Source organism: Eubalaena glacialis, chromosome 20, assembly GCF_028564815.1.
Source record: "Eubalaena glacialis isolate mEubGla1 chromosome 20, mEubGla1.1.hap2.+ XY, whole genome shotgun sequence".
In the NCBI taxonomy this organism is placed as follows: Eukaryota; Metazoa; Chordata; class Mammalia; order Artiodactyla; family Balaenidae; genus Eubalaena; species Eubalaena glacialis.
The window spans coordinates 1,710,568-1,728,819 of NC_083735.1; the positions used below are offsets into that span (position 1 = coordinate 1,710,568).

The window sequence follows — 18,252 nt, forward strand, 5'->3', positions numbered from 1 at the left end:
CAAACGTAGCCAATGAGATACAGATTCAAGTAGCTCCTGGCACACAAATAATGACCGACAGCCACCTCAAGGAGAGCAGACAAGAGTGTCCTAAATGCTAAGGCTAACAGAAGCCTGGCATACATACAATTACTCTATTCAAGTCAGAGATTCCCAGTAAGTTTAGAGAACACGGTTATCTCTTAGTGGACTCCTAAGTTCTTCTAGAATCTAAGATACCTTCTCTACCTCCTTCCAGGATCACCACTGGGAAGGAGAACATGGCCAAAGGAAAGGGTGGGAAGCCATGAGGCTGGGATGATTTGCTTCTCCTTCCCATCCTCAGAAACGCTTCCTGGGAATGCTGGCTGGTATAGTCTCCGACCTTTTCTGCAAGTGTCTCTTAGTAGACAGCACCAAGCAGCAGCCACATTATCAGTTAGCACAACGTCAAGGCCCAGTTGATTATATCCACATCATGTTAATACATGACCTTCAACATTAAACCTTAAAGCAGTTTGTGTAACATTTCAAGTATTGAATTTTAATTGGGGGGGGGGTGCACTGAATACACAGCAACCTCAATGATTCACCTGAACATAGCATAGTTTTTGTGTTTGTTTGAAATACTGTTCTCACTGGGTTCTAAATAGTTAATTAAGTATGCATATTAATTATTACCAAAGTAGAATAATGTTCCTAAAAGGGCATCTATTGTCCACATAAATATCAAAGAAATTTTTTTATGATCAGCATGGCTTCAGTGAAAACCAAGTGAATTAACGTCATTGGTTGGCAGATCAAAGGAGAAAATGTGTTTCTCACTATTTGAAGTTTTCTCACCTGAATTCATTTAGTATTTAACTTACAATAATAGTATTCATAATACATTATGTTATTTATTGGAAGGTTTTTAGGAGTATGATTGTCATAAACTTTTAGAGGGTTACTTTCTTAACACTGATGCTCACAGAACATATGTATTCACCAAATGCGTAAAATCCCCAAGGAAGTCTCAGCAAATATAAAGAACTGCTTAGGAAAAATATATTCCCCTTAGAATTATTTTTATGTTTTATGTAAAGAGGTAAAAAATAAACAGTGGAACTTTTTAGCAGCTCTCAATTTTAGGAAAAGGTCATAAATTTACTTACAAGGAATCTAGAAGTCAAAAGAATGAAGTTCCATCACCAGCCTGCAAACGAACAACAACAAAACCTAAGACAATATTACTTTACTCAGGCCACTTAATTGAACAAGACAGAAAAAAAAAAAAATGATTATATGATTTATGATTCAATGATATAAATTTAGAGCATTGGCCACAGTAAATAATAATGGTAACAATAATAGTAATGTCACAATCCTTTTCTCCAAAGATTAAACTGGAGCATACCATAAATCTTTTTTTTTTTTAAGTGCTATTCTTCCACATGCTAAGTAGGTCAAGCTGTTAGTTTGTTTACATGCATGCTAAGCAAAACAACCAGAAGATTAATACAATAACTGAGAATAAAACAGTGGAATTGTACTCTGAACTAGCACCAACATATATTCACAAACCCAATTAAGATCACAGGAAAAAAAAGATTTTCTATGTCACTGAGGTTTTCCAACAAGTTTTCACAAATCACTGCATCTAGATATGAATACGAGCTAATCTACAGCCTCTCAACCACCACTGACGTAGCGTTTGTAGTCTGGGTTGCAGGAAGCCAATGGGGTGCTGCACTGATGTTAGCTCTGCTGTTCTGACACTCTACCCAGATGCTCCAATTTTGCTTCAGTGCACCCAGAGCTGAGTCTGAATCCTCAAAGCACGGGTAAAAGGAGTTATGGTTAAGGCAGGGTTAGAGGTGCAGTGAACCAGCATCACCTACGCCGATTTGCAATCCTAAAACTGGTGTGAAAACAGCATGGTGGTCTTGACTGGACACTCATATGGCCAAGGGCAAAATGGGACAGATACGAATTCAAGTGTTTCTCTTTCTTGTTCTCCTCATCATTTCTCTTCTATACCATGACGGCTCAGTGTACCATAATTTTATGATAAAAGATATAAATTCGATGGAAGGATCTGTATTTTTTATAGCAGATAATCTATCGGGATGTTGTCTGTTAGGTGCTTAAATGTGTCGGTGCTTATATGTATAATGTTAACAGCCTTAGGTTGACCTACATACATTATCAGAAGATTTAACACTGGGTTTTGTTAAATTCCTTGTCTCTTTTATCCAGGGAAGTTACTATGAAGGTGATACACAAAGCACAAGCACAGATCTTTAATCTAGGAGGAGTCGCCAACAATAAGATGAGTTTCAGCGCGGACAGCAGCTTTTGTGCAAGCTGCATGTCAGGATACTTGACAGAGTTAAGTGATACAATTGAAAGTTAAATAACAGAAGGGAGAGGCATTAAGGGGCAAAGAAAAGATAGAAAATTCGTGTTTTCAGATGAGATCTGTGAGGAGGAGGAGAGTCATCTGAGTGGGGAGACATAAAAACCCTCTACAGTTAACAGGAGCTGAAGAGAAATTGATTTAGAAAGAACAGAGGCATAATCATGGTGTTGAATAGCACATTCAGTAATGAGTCTGATTCTTGGAAATGCTGAGCTAAAGGTGGAGCCAATAACTCTGAGAATGACACATGCCCTAATTTCTGCAGAAATAGAGCCACTCCTTATCCCCATCGAGAAAAGTCTACACGACACAGTCTCAGAAGCTATGTTGAGTAGTAAAACTGAGGCTAGAGGGGAATTTAGAAGTCTGAGGGATACATCAAAGTGATGGAATTTCAAGAGAACCCTGAAAGCAATGGAAACACACCACAAATCAGACTCAATAGTAACATTCGAATGTGCGGATAATACTGTCACCTATCTTTAGGGGAAGGCAGCTGGATATAGCTCCGTATTTTGCAAAGACGTCAATTAAAAAGTCCCTGAGAGAGGGAGACGGTCAATAAAAGAACGTCACGGTATAGCTCATTTGAAACTATTACAGAAATAAGGAAATGGTGCTGATTTAGCGACAGCCCATGTTCTAACGAACATCAGGTGGGAAGTGAATGTGTGTCTCTGTGGAATCACTTCTGATACCAAAATCTTTGCTTTCACAGTCAAGCATAACTGTTCTGAAGCAGTAACCCAACGTAAGACGCAGGTGACGGGGGCCATGCTGTGCACACCGAGGCTGCTTCCCACAGTCCTGGCGCCTGGCAGGAGGCAGGACGGGCATGAACAGCCACAGGACTCTCAGCTACGGGCCAGAACACAGCATCAGCCCCTCCATGATCTGCCCTTGGGTTTCGCGTTCTCACGAAGTGTACTTCTGAGTTCTCATCACCTCCTCTCAACGCCTCTCTCTTTTCTGGCTTCCCCTGTTCCATGACTCCTGTAGACGTTTCTACCAGCCTGTCGACATAACGGGGCTGATGAGCCTCATTAGAATAAACCTTAGCTCTGCTCACTGAATTCTATACTGTTGTGTGCTACAAAGTTAGGTACTGTGTCCTGATTTTGTTCATTCCTTCTCACTCACTCGAATCCTCTACCCACCCCCTTCTCCACCACACACTCATATATACATATTCCTCTTCTCCTCTGACCAGTCTGCTAAGCCATATAGCTATATATACATGTACACATATATTCCTTGAGTCTAAAATATTCCAGAATTGCACTTTAAATTTTTATCATTCTAGAATGAGGCACTTGGAAATTACTCTAAGTTTATATTTTGTTCCAGAATTATATTGTCTAACCTTTCGGCATGTAAGAATTGATTCAGTGGGAACGCTATCTGGGGTCTGTTATTTGTCTCAATTGCTTAGATTGTTTCCATTTTTTACAATTAAAAGAACAGTGTCTGGCATCTGCCGAATACAGCTCTGACAAACAGGAAGACTTGACTAAGAGAAGCTGGCATGTGGGTTGAATACTGAATTCATCAGGGGTGACTCTGCTTCACTTTGATGGCAGGATGCCCTTACCAGCTTGATTCCCCACGTTAGGTGCCTATAACTTCTTTGCCTTAATCTTCAGTTTTCAGTTATCTTTCTCAGATTCCAGTCTCCTCTGCTACCCCTCCCTACTCTTGGCCTCCATAGCCCATCATTCACCAACTGCACTGTACCCATCTGGTGAATTTCCTGTTCACTTATTCACTCACCTTACTGTACACTTCTGAATTAGGCATGGGGGCGGGCTGATAAAAAAGCATATTCATACTCTCCTTTTGTAATATATAATGAGGTTACAATCAAATTGTTAATCCCAGGATGTTTTCTCATGAAAAGTTTTTAAAAAATCATAGCAGACTATAATTAAATTCCAAATGAATAATATAGAGCTGTAAAAGTTAAGAGAAAGTAGGGATCATTGTGATTTACAGTAATTCATTCATTCATTCATTCATTCAATGCATACTATATCAGGCACTGTACTAATGCTGGGAGTGCTAAAGTTATTAAAAAAAAAGAAAGGCTAGACCACATATAGTTTTCAGTTGGAGGGAGACACGTATAATGTTAGATATCAATGAATGCTGAAGAAAAAAGTAATGCAGTTGAGGGAAATAAAAAGAAAAAATAATGCAGGTGAGGGAGAACTTTCAATTTTAGATGAAATGGCTACAAAGGTTCTCATGGAGAAGACAAGATTTGAATAAAGACCTACACAAAGTGAGAGACCGAGTCATGTGAATATCTAGGGTAAGAGCACAAAAAGACCTTGAACTGGGCATGTCTGGAGTGTTAAAATAAGAAACCTAGGTGTTGAGCAAAGGGGAGACGAGTAGAAGATGAGGTTGGAGAGTACTGGGGCCAAGATCATGAAGGGACTTGTGGGCCATAGTAAGGATGAGGCCTTTTACTCAAAACCAGATGTCTTTGGAGGGTTTTAAGCAGAAAAGTGACATGATCTGACTCCCATTTTGACAGGATTGCTCTGGGTGGTGTGTTAAGAATAACCTGACAGAGGGGAAGGAAGGACAGAAGCAAGGAGACCAGTCAGAGGCTGCGCTGTTGGTCCAGGAAAGAGCTGATGGCAGCCGGGAATAGGGTGGTAGCCATGGAATGATTAGATGCTTTCAGATTTGGGGGCTATTTTGAAGGGAAAACCTAAATATTTGACTGACCAATTGGATATAGGATGAGAGAAAAAGAGATACTGAGGAGGAAGCCAGAATTTCTGGCCTAAGCAATTAGAAAACCAGACAGGGGGAAATATCTTTAACGAGGCAGGGGTGAGGATTTTTCAGCTTCTTCTTTGCCACGTAAAGTGTGTTAACTAGATATCCAAGTGAAGGTGCCAACTAGGCAGCTGGACGTACCAGCGTGGATTGTGAGAAGAGACTCAGGACTGAAACACTTGGGAATCATCAGCGTGTAGAACCCATGACACTGGACAAGATCAACGAGAGGGAGCGTAGACTGAAAAGAACAGAGGTCCAGAGACGGCACAGAGAGCACTGCAGCCGCTGAAGGTGAGAAAATGAGCAGGAAGAAGCGAAACGGTCTAAGCAAGACCTTCGGGAGAAGCCGGAGGAACAGCGTGCCCCGCGGCGTGCTGGCAGCAAAGTGAAGCAAGTGACTTAGAGCCATGGCACGGCCTCATTGTGCCTCTAAAACCCCTTTTCCCGCATCGCCTGTTCTAGTCTCTTTTCCATTTCTTTGTGCCCCGCAAAATGCCAAAGTGATTCACCAGCCTCTGCTTTTGTTCCTGCGCTTCCTGAAGAGGACTCATGGATGGTGGCGAAACCACCCCTGGGTGTCAGGCTACCAGTTCTGGCACAGGCTTCAGCTATCCCTAGGGTGTTATTTAACTTCTCTCTGCTTTAATTTCCTCATCTTCAAAGTAGGTACAATAATAGTAACTATTTGGGCAGGGAATGACAATTAAATGACAATATATGTGTATATAACTTAAAACGTTGCCGGGTTTCCCTGGTGGCGCAGTGGTTGAGAATCTGCCTGCCAATGCAGGGGACACGGGTTCGAGCCCTGGTCTGGGAGGATCCCACATGCCGCGGAGCGGCTGGGCCCGTGAGCCACAACTACTGAGCCTGCGCGTCTGGAGCCTGTGCTCCGCAACAAGAGAGGCCGCGATAGTGAGAGGCCCGCGCACCGCGATGAAGAGTGGCCCCCGCTCGCCACAACTAGAGAAAGCCCTTGCACAGAAACGAAGACCCAACACAGCCATAAATAAATAAATAAATAAATAAGGAGTTTAAGCAAATAAAACATCAAGAGAAAAGATTAAAAAAAAAAAAAAGTTGCCTACACATAGCAAACGTTACATAATTATACACAAGTCATAGGGTTTCCTCTCTCCGCTTTGCCTCACTCAAACCCAACCAGACTCACCTCCTGCATTTAGTCAATTCTGTTCTTTTATTTCTCTAAAATCATTAGAAAGACACGATCCAGGATCTGAGCTGCATGTTATTTTATGTAGACTAATCTTTCTTTCTACCCACCCAGCTCTACTTGTGAAACTCCTGTGGAGAGACACACCTCTCCAATGCTTCAGTGTTTCTCCAATGCCTTTGTGCTGTCTCACTTTATGTATTTGGCATAAAGCACTAACGAGGGAAGATTCTTTCTTAAGAAGGACGCTATCAATCCACAGACGTTCAGACCAGGGATGAGGGTTCTGCTGCCGGCTCAATCTAGGTTCGGGAACCACCACACCTTCCGATGCAGAGGGCACATCGGTCATCTCGAGAGAGCTGGGCCCCGGCCCTGGGGGAGGCTGGCCATTAGGAAGGAGATAGCGACAAGTGGGCAGGATGTACAGAAGCCTGCTCTGAGCAACCCTGGCCTGGAAGTGGGGCAAGTGGTCTAGTCTCGGGAGTGAGCCCAGCAGGGGAGGCCAAGGTTTGGGCAGGTGCAGCAAGTGGTCCCAAGACCCATGGATTACATGCCTCAGAAAAAACTGGGTTTGGGTTTGCGTCATCCTAATGGACAGTGTCAGCTGTCCTCACAAGTCAGCATTGCTAGAAGCAGTAGTTACTTATTCTAGACGAATGACATGGGAAAGAAGTTGGCCACAAGGCATTTATAATCTGCGTCTCCTTTACCTACTCTACCGTAATACACACTGTAAGAGGCAGCTACAAACACAGCAAAGCATTTGACCAACCCTGTCCTTTCGATGCTTATATATTTGCCTTACTATCCTAACCTGAGAGATGAGGTTATAAGAACATATGCTAATTGCTTTACCAGTTCATATTGAGAGAAATAATACTTATGAAAAAAATTCACAGAGTGTGGTATTGCAGGGGTGGGCTTCACTGGTATACCCAACTGGAAGGAACAGTATTAAGAGCTATTTTTGACTTGGGGCAGATCACTTGATCTGAATGCATGTTTTTTTCTTTATTAACTCTCTGCAAATGAGTTTTATACATACAACCTGAGGGGTTTTGTGAAGTTTATCAAGGTAATATTTATAAACTGCCCTAAAATCCCTAGCTGAAAGAGAAAATGTCATGCAGTATTACTTGTCTAAAAATGAGACCTTTTGTAAGCCTTAATTATAATTTTAAATTCCCTTATATCAAGGAATGTGAATCAATCAATTATAATGAGCAACGACTATGTGTACATTGTAAGTTCTTCAGGGCCAAGAAGTGAGTCACTCATTTCTTTTTTCCTCTTCCACAGCATATACTCTGAAAATTGTTGTTGTTGATGATGGTAATACTACTACTGGTTAGTAGTAATAATAATAATACTCTAATTGTCTAGATCATGGCATACGCCATTCATCTTTCTGGGAATTATTCAACAAGAGGGTGTCATTCATGGTTTACTGATTAGGTTCAAGGCACAGGTCAGCATCAAAAATAAACTTAGCATTAAACTTGGCTCCATTTAAAGATGCCAGGATCCAAAGGTGGAACACAGACAGTAAGATTAGGAGTTGGAAAGTCACAGAGTACTTGGGCAGAGGTCAGAAACCATCACAGACCCAGGGCAGTAATTTAATCTGTCTGTCTATTATTTTTTAACAACTTGGGGTGCCAGACGCCTATTTTGATGATCCTTCCCTTTATATAGAATCCGCAGGAGGTTTAAGTTTCCCGCCCTTGTTAATAAAGTTTATTCTTCTTACTGAATAGAATGATCTTATTTGTTTAAGATTTGGTAGTATCCAGTTGAAAAGAGTTCTGGTGGGACTGCGGTATTTTGGAGCAATGTTCTACAATCATCAGGGACACAAATCATCTTCTATAGATTCATGTCTGGACATCCAGCACCTCGTACATTTCATGACACTTGCAAGAATAAACGCATGTGGACAAGTTCTGACATCCTTTGCCACCTGTCTTGTCGGTAGGATCAGGCCACGCAGAGAGGGATGGTTTTCCTCTCAGTCCTTCTTAACGTCTCCATGTTTGCTATCTTTTGGCATGATCAATACTTTAAGCCACTCTGTTTAGTTCTGATATTCATTAATGTATTCATTTATATTTTTCCGGTTTAATTGAGATACAGTTGACGTAAAACATTGTGTAAGTTTAACATGTACAGCGTGTTGATTTGATACACATGTACATACTGCAAAATGATTATCACAGTGAAGTTAGTTAACACATGTATCCATCACCTCACATAACTAACAGTTTCGGTGTGGGCACTCGTGTGTGGTGAAAACACTGAACATCTACCATCTTAGCAACTTTCGAGAATATAAGGCTATATTATTAACTCTAATCACCATGCTGTACATTAGACCCTCTAGAACTTATTCATCTTATAACTAGAAGTTTCTGCCCTTTGACCAACATCTCCGCATTTCTCCCACACTCTGGCAACCACCATCCTACTCTCTGTTTCTATGAGTTCGATGTTTTAGATTCCACATATAAGTGACATCGAATAGTATTTGTCTTTCTCTGACTTACTTCACTTAGCATAATGCCCTTAAGGTCCATCCATATTGTCACAAATGGCAGGATTTCCTTCTTGTTTATGGCTAATATTCCATTATATATATATAAAACGTATTATATACACACACTAATATATATATCTATAGGTATATATGTATGTATATACATATATATGCACATGTATTTATACACGCACATATATACATACATATATGCACACACACACACACACACACACACACATATATATATATATATATCACATTTTCTTTTCATTCATTGATGGACACTCAGATTGTTTCCATGTTGTCTTGGCTATTGTGAATAATGCTGCAATGAACATGGGAGTGCAGATATCTTTTCGAGATAGTGATTTCATTTCCTTTGGTTATATACCCAGAAGTGGGATTGCTGGATCACGCAGTAGTTGTACTTTTAATTTTTGAGGACACTCCATACTGTTTTCCATAGTGGCTGGACCACTGCACACTCCCACCAACAGGGCACGAAGGTTCTTTTTTCTTTACATCCTTGCCAGCACTTGCTATTTCTTATCTTTTTTATAATGGCCATTCTAACAGGTGTGAGGTGGTATCTCAGTTGGGTTTTGATTTGCATTTCCCTTATGATGAGTGACGCTGAGCACCTATTCATGTACCTATTTGTCATTCATATGTCTTCTTTGGAAAAATGTCTATTCAGGTCCTCTGCCCATTTTTTAAGTGCATTGTTTTTGTTTTGTTTTGTTTCATTTGACTTGGTATTGAGTTGTATGAGTTATTTATATATTTTGGATATTAACCCTTATCTGATATATACTTTGCAAAAATTTTCTCCTATTCCACAGGCTGCCTCTTCATTCTGTTGATCATTTCTATTGTTGTGCAGGAATTTCCAACATTGTGTTATAGAGTGGGCACATAATTTACTGTCTATACCTAGACACTTTTCAGAGCGCAAAGGGGTATTAGTGTCACTTGTACCAGGGCAATAGACATCCTGTCCTGGGCCCAACAATTATGTATGGTTACCGTAATTACATGACCTTAGATGGCAGGGGAGAGTGTGCCTTTTGCTACTGTCTCCCATGCTTAATCAAAGTGGACTTTACTTATGGTAAAATCCAAGTAAAGACCAAGGGACGTTTACTTCTCGCCTTGTCTCCAGTAGTGTATATTCTGCTTCACCTGCAGACCATTCTTCAGAGGTTATTTTAATCACAGGTCACAGCAACATTCCTACTTGAAACCATCACATTTAGAGTACAATAAAAAAGTGATTACTATTGTTTACAAGGTTTTACCTGACCTGACCCAGGCCGCATTTCTCTCAAACTTCCTTCCTTTTCCTCCACGACAGGCAAGCCGGGGTGAAGCTAGCACACGAAGCAAGTATCAGCCTTGGTGCCTCTACTCTCCGTAATCCCCCTTGCGTTTGCATAGCGCACACCTTTGACTTCGTTCATTTCTTTGGTCAAACATCGCCTCTTCAGAGAGCCCACGTCAAATCATTCTATCTAGAAGTTAAATCTCTCACTTCCTCTCCTGCTTTGTTTTTCTTCATAGCACTTATTCACTTCTGATGTAATTTTATGTGTATTTGTTTATTTTCTGTCTTCTAAACAGGCCACAAACCCCATCAAGGTAGGGACTTCTTTTTCTACTCTATGACTCATTTAAATAAGTTCTGGCATACAGCAGGCATCCAATTCCTATTTATTGGGTGAATATATAAATAAATGAATATGTATAAGGGTATACATATTAGGTCAAATCTCAGATTGAAAAATTCAGAAACAAAATCTAGCATTAAAATCTCTTCCTCATTCAATCTTTCACCCTCTCAACGGGGACAAGGTGAGAAAAAGATCAAACAAGGAGCTAAAGTGTTAAGCCAGTAAATGCTAAAGACTGAAGGCAAGAAAGGAGAGAGTGTACTGTTTATCTTATTTTAATGTAAAGCTTTAAAGAATCTGAGATTGTCCTCACCGAACGCATTGTTTGTTGTAAAGACTAGAAATTCCTGCTTTTCAACCCTGATTAAAAGATGGGCTTTCTGCCATGCCCCAAAGATCACCGGATAAATTCTATGTTGGCTAATGGAAGGCAAGGCAGTCCATAAGCAAGGGCCTGCTTTGGAAGACTCCCTGCCTCTGGTTCTCAGTAGATGGGGTGCTGGGAAATGCTGGCAGCAGTACCCCAGCTAATCTCAATTGCCCCGAAGTTGCCCAGTGAGGAAGGCTGATCTCTAAGCAGTGAAGGCCCGACCATTTAGTGTTTTATAGACCACAGACAATTGCACTCAGAAGCAGAGAGGCAGGCAGTACTGACTGCAGCGCTCTGATGGAAGACGTTCCCTGCAGCTCAAGGCACACAGTAGCCAATCGACCCCCGGTTCTGCCCTAGCTGTCACTTCTGGATTTCTTCCAAGGGAGAGCAAGTCGCTTAATCCAACATCAGTATGGAGTTGCACAAAACCCAGCATCACTTTCTAAGTTAGAAGTGTACTTAGTTCAGGACTTAGCCTTTTGATGGGAACCACGGAGTTTCATACCATTCAAAAATTATTTTTAATCGGGATGCCTTCCTGCCGAACAGTAAAGTTATTAATAATGCTGTAAATCTTCCAAATAAGTTTTGACAAGTTTGTTTTTTGAAGAAAAGCCGAAAAACCAGAAACGTGGTTGGTAATGTTTGAACAGAGCTTTCAAAAGACCTTTACAGACAGTTTTTACTATGAACTCAGAAGTTTCCTTTTTCAAATTTCAAAAAGTACATCATAATTTGCTAATTAATGTGTGATTTGTATAGTTTGCCGGTATTTTTTTATCTGTACTATTCTGTATAGTAATGAACACCACTTGGCGCTGTGGTAGAATAAATTTGAATACAACAGTTCAGAAAAAGCGAATCACTTTCCCTTTAATCTTGGGAAAGTTTAAAAATGTGCCCTTCAAAAATGGGTAGACAATAAGGGCCTGTTATCATCCGAACTTGATGACCTATTCCTCATATTTGAACATATCAGGATCTAAATGTAGTCATGACATATTCCATGTGTCTTATGCTTTCTGTTATAAGCTGCCTATGTATATATTATCATACTTGGTCTTCACAACAGTCTTGGAGTTCTTTTCCTCAGTTTGCAAAGGAGGCTACAGAGACTCAGGGAGTTTAAGGAATTTGGCTAACAGACACAAAATGAGTGGCAGAGTCGGAACTGGGGTGCAAATCATCTGTCGTAACCTTCTCACTGCTCTGTGTCACCTCCTTACCATTGTTCATTGCGGCTCTGTGCCTTTTTTCCCAGCACTTCTGCATGTGCAAGTTTCCTATGGTGGAGTGATGCTGTGTCATGTAGACCACAGCTTTGATCTTATAATTCATTTAAAAATGGCCTCAAATCCCAATATCAGAACACAGAGAAATTAACCTGTCCAAAGATACACAACATCGAGTCTTCTAAAAACTTTGAACTATTAAGAATACTTTCTAAATACGTAAGTGCCTATCTCTAAAATTAATGAAATCAGACATCTTGTTAAGGCATGAGGGATAAGATTACTCTCAGCATAGTTCAACACAAGTGAACTTTAATTGCAGCAAAGACTCAGTTGGCTTAAGCAAGTGGATTCTTACTTTGTGTATGATACCTGGATATATCATTACGACATTTGCATCTGAATTTTCTGGATACATTGATTTAGAGCATGATAGTCTAGAGCTGCACTGTCCAATATGGGAGTCAGAAAACACAAGTTCCTATTAAGCACTTGAAATGTGGCCTGTGTGAACCGGGATATGCTGGGAATGTAAAACGTACACCAGATTTGAAGACTTCATACAAAAGAAGAATGTGAAGAAATATCTCATTAATCACTTTTATATTGATTACATATTGAAATGATATTTTAGATGTATTAATATGCATTACGAAAATTAATTTCACTTGTTTCTTCTTGTTTTTCAAAAAGTGGCTACTAGAGATAATTGAAATCTACACATGGGACTTAGAGTATATTTCTACAGGACAATGTTGGTCCAGAGCATAGTGGAGATACCTAAGACATGACTGTTGTCCTTGCTAGAGGATGAGACAAGGCTTATGTATATGAAACAGAGGTGGAAGGACATACCTGTTTAAGTAACAAGTGATTGGAAAAAGAACATAGCATCTCTGAGAAAGCTCAAAGAAGGGGAAAATCAGTGTGGTCTGCAATACATGGGGAAGGTCTGTGATGTTAAGGGTTGCAAGCGACTCTTTGGGTGAGCTTGATGAGGAAAACGGACAGGACAATGCCACTGTCAATGTCCAGCGAAGGAGAGGAAGGGAGATTAAGAGATGGCAGAAGGACAGTGAAAACCCTGACTTCTTCATGAGCAGAGAATGAATAATCACTAATAAGAAAGGAGGTATAGGTATTTTTTTTTCTGATTTTTTTCTTAAACTCTCTATTAATCCAATGTTGGCAAGTCAAATACATAACATTTCAGGAAGCCATCTGATACATGATTTTTTTGTTCCTTAAAAGAAATAACGTTTGGTCGCCACAACTGGAGTTTTCTCTGTCTCTTTCTCTTTTCTAAATTCAATTTGCCCCTTTATTTCTACAAAATCACCCATTCTGAAACAGCTTTGCAAATGATTACAGGCTTTCAATGTTACACGGCTCATTGCTCTATGCATTTGTCAAAATTTCTGCAGGTAGAGAGATAACCTAAGGACATAAAAATTAACACATGTAAATTAATCACTGATTCTAGTTTTGGCTATGAAATCAATACTAAAGATAAGTCAAATCTTAAGCTTCAATTAAAAAAGACATACCCAGAAGAGGTGTAACTGATAATCTGGCTTGTTTCAATAAGAACACGTGCTGAAACCATAGGTCAAAGAGAACACCAGAAACACAATCCGTGAGAAATGTTTTGTTTTTAAATCTGAAATCAGAATGGTAGCGTTAAAGCTGTTTTATTCTAGTCTGAGAGAGTTGTCTCATTTATATGAAACACCGAAATAATGAAGTTGTTTCTGGGTTATTGGCCCCTTAATCTTGTATATTAATTCAGGTAATGCACCACTACTACTATCTTCCATTTAATTATTTTTATTTATGTACCATTAAGCTCCATTTTCATTACGTTTGGAGTACAAAGAAAGGCCAAACCCAGGGTATTTGGGCAGAGCCATCACTTCATTTACAATCCTCAGAAGACCCTTTTCTTGGTAGAGAATACAAATGACGGTCCTTGACATTCTGTAAAAGCATTTTTTACTTCTTTAATTAGGAGTTTCAGGCAGGACCTTCTGCTTGAAGCCTTAACATTTTCAGATACTTTTGCCTCACTTCTCAGCCGATTCTTCCCAAGTTTGTGCTGAATACATTCTTGCTTTGCAAGAAAGCTGCTTTCAGGCCCTTTCATATTCTGCTATAATCTCTCGGTAATTACAAAGTCTCTCTCTGCGACAATGGGCAAATCCAGGAGGAATTCGGAAGCTAGGCCTCACATGTAAAGTTGTATTTGGACATCTCGGCTCAATTTGCACCCCCCGGGGCCTACAACTTAGAAAACAGTCCTGTCAGAAATGCAAAAAACCAGAGGAGCACAAAGGTTACAAAGACAATAACTTTGTGTCAGTGCAAAACACTGGTTAAATAAAGCAGAACACAGCAACTTTCAATGAAATATTTCATTTAATAGTGGGTAAACCCTAACCATAGAAGGTGCAGTTACTAGGATAGCAAATTCCAAACTACTTAACACTCCACATATGACAATTTCTCACCCTTACATGTTTCAAACCATGGGGAATTTGTACACCTCTTCCCCCTCTTTGCTTTAGTATAATTATTTGTACACTTTTCCTCTTATTCTTTCTTTTCCCTTTCAGTCACTGATATAAAAGCCACATTAGAAATTCTTTAATGACACAAACTCAAGAACATCAACATAACATTTGTGTAATTATCTTATGTTTGGCTATTTCCAAATTATCTTATTACTAAGCATCGGTAATTGGCCATAATTATTAAGTTAGAGTTTTATAACGTGCTTTTTTCTTTTTCTTGTTTTTTTTTTTGGTCATACATTACAACAAAATATACAGTTTGCAGAAATTCATTACATTACGATTTGGGGAATTTTTAAGTTCTCATTCACCAAAATAATGTAAAATGCCTCTGGTTTTGTTCTAAAGGCAAATCCATAATACATTTCCTGCAGTTACCTGGACATCTGTCATTGAGACTGTAATAGGCAGGTAGTAAAAGACGTATGGCTCTTGCTCTTTTATACTAAGGTAAGTTTAAATTGGTTCAGTCATGTAATAGAGGAATTGTCCAAATCAAGAAAGTAGAAAGCTAAGAAACGCTACTTCACATTTTTTGCATATGCATTTTTTAAAATTTTCACTTAGACTGTGAAGTTTTGAGGAGCTTATTAACGTTCTTTTCTGCCCCATCGTGCCCAGCGCCCATGCACTGAGCATCACCTATGACAGCTACCCGCTTCCCAATTTCTGGTAACACCAGGAATTTCATGTCACTTCTAGATCAACTGAAAGTACATACAGAAAAATAACAAAATCATACTTATTAAAGACAGCACATAGGCAGTCAGAAATAAGTATTCTTGAGGGGCTTCTAGAGTGTTTTGCTTCTGTTTTACTGTAGGATGAAGTAAACATAGGGATTTTCAAACAGAGCAAGCACTGAGACATAACCCAACTTCCTCCTGTGATCCCGAGAATTTTTGACAGGTAAGTGGCATGTCAATAATCCTTATAATATTGAACTACATGGATGCATATAGGGTTAGGGAACTGGACCTCAATTGATCCAGAATTCCAGGGGACCAGAGCAGATTTTTTTTTTAAGCAACCACAAAACAGACTGCAGGACGGATGCTGTAAGTCTTAGGCTGAGGATCCTCTGGCATTTATCCAGACTGTAGATTCTGAGATTAAAGGAGACCTAAAGTATAGCCTCTATATGAAGGGGGAGACAGGAAAAGCCAAGTGACATCCCTTTAGTCAGTTATGTCCACTTTCACCAGATGTGAAGAAAACGATAAAAACTTGAGGATTAAATCTCAGGCAAGCACAGAGCTGGAGAAAGTGTTAAAAGCCATGATTAAGCTTGGAGAAACAGAATATAAATTGCAAAGAAAAATGACTCACTGTAAGCATTTATATACTCAACCCAATGGGCTTTTCAATAAACCATTCAAGAGGGGGAAAATGTACAAAAATATATTTCCACTGGCAAAAGCTTGTTAAATCTCCTAAAGCAAGTTTTTGTTTTACCCCCTGCTTCCAAAGTACTGAGCTCAATCTTATAAATTGGTTGAGGTAGGGGAAAAAATCAGTTCCTTAGGTCCTTGTAAACATTTCACTTTTATTTTTAGAAAAAAGAGATTATTTTCCAAAAACTGCAGGTGTGAGGAAACTAATACTGAATGTCTCCCGTGAACTGTTTTACACCTTACCCCATCAGAGTGCCCTTGGAATAAAACAAATTGGATGAAAAACATAAGTCTTGTAGCTTCAGATACTCAAAAGCTTATTCCAGCTGAACATGAGTAAAATATTGCAGCCACCAGGCCTATTACAATAGAGAACAGATCTACGTTAGGCTCAAATGCAGAAGTAACCTCACTGTAGCCTCCAGAAGCAAGGCAGCTTGTGCTCTGTTCCTCTGCACGGGCTCCCATTTCACCTACACTTCAAAACAGAGTCTCAGTCTTCAGTTTAAATTGCTAGTTAGAAGAGAACAATCAAAGTGTTTACTTGCGAGACAAAAAAATCTTAAATACAGAAGAGAACTGAATTTTATTCAATATTTCCATTCATAGGTAAAGAACACAATCTCTCCCAAAATGCTACTGAATTTTAGTTTCGACATTCAACACCACTCTTATACACTTAACACTCCCCAGACAGGCACTGAGATATGCTCTTAGTTTACCAGAAGTACAAAACACATCTCTAGTGCAAGATTTTATGGGGAACTCATGTACAAACAACATTTTTTTTCCCAGATTGACTAAAAGGTAAAAAGTGATTGAAATCTGTATACAAATATGGATCAGGGTATTTGGGACAGGCTAGGCTCCCGGCTGAAATACAACTTTAGGATCCTTTTTCTAACTTCTACAGAGAAGTCACCTCTGACTCCACAAGGAGAATTCTCAGGTTTCAAAAAGAAATGTCTTCCTTTGATACATTCGCTACACAAACACACACACACACACACACACACACAAACAGATGCTTTGTCAAATAAATATATGAATGATAATAAAGAGAGATCAAATCATTTGCTCCTGAGGTTTGCCCAGCATTGTGGCGGGTACTATGAGAAAAATAAAAGTAGTAAAGAACCACCCTCAAGATTAGACCTTATAAAGTAGGCCAAAGTTAGTGGATTCCTAACTTTGCTCTTGCTTTCTCGTATTTATGAGGATCTTCCTTCCTTTCCTCTTTCTTGAGTTCTTATGGGATTGAAGTTTGTTACTAAGCCTACTTTAAACATATTCCAATAACAGAGTAACACTGATGTTTTCAGTCTCCTTTATAAAGCTTATTTTCCAATAATTCAGTTTTTTAGAACATTTGCTTTCTGGGCTCTTTCCAGGTTTTCAAATAGTTTCTGCATGGAAACATAAGCTCAGCTCTTGGACCGACATGAACAACAGTGCAAATAATTTTCTAATTGTGGCATGTTATATCCTGCATGTTACTAAAGATAAAGAATGTTGAAATTGGGAGTAAATTCTAAATATTTCATGTTGAGATGAGGAAACTGATGCTTAAAGGGACTAAGTGATGGTCCCAAAGCAACTGACAGAACTGAGAACACAATGAAGAGTTTCAGAATTCCAGGTCACGTTTCTTCTGCTATATGACACCCCCATTTATGGTAACATTTCAAATAAAGAGAGCATATAATTTTTTTATCATTGGGTAATTTGTTTATGAAATTGCATTTCCATTAAGCAAATATTCTTTCCATGTGCTGGGGCAGAGGAGATGTGCCCTCTGTTAACGTTTTTCCTGATGCAGTCAAAGCCATTTCTCTGAAATATTTGAAAGCGATCAAAAGAAAGTAGGTCTTTACCATTAGCATTCCATGAAAACCAAAAGGAATATAGAACTGTAATCACCATGCATCATTTCTTACAGATTTTAGTAAACTAACAACATCTACAAACTTGCTTATAGCACCCAAACTCACCCACATCAGTGACTAAGTCATTAAGGGTCCTGGAGCTGCACCTTGTATATTCCAGTCTCATATGGTAATGGAAATCTTTGGATCCCTTTGACTATTTCACCATTCCCTAATAAAAGAAGTCATCTGTAAAACATTA

General features: G+C 39.3%; 1 long non-coding RNA gene across 1 annotated transcript in view; it reads right to left on the reverse strand.

The window, feature by feature from the left end:
• The window catches only part of LOC133081449 (uncharacterized), a 513,762-nt gene that overhangs the window by 224,002 nt on the left and 271,508 nt on the right, over positions 1-18,252 (reverse strand). The window contains exon 2 of the long non-coding RNA XR_009698825.1: positions 1,134-1,174. This is a non-coding gene — a long non-coding RNA (uncharacterized LOC133081449). The remainder of the gene's footprint in view (positions 1-1,133; positions 1,175-18,252) is intronic.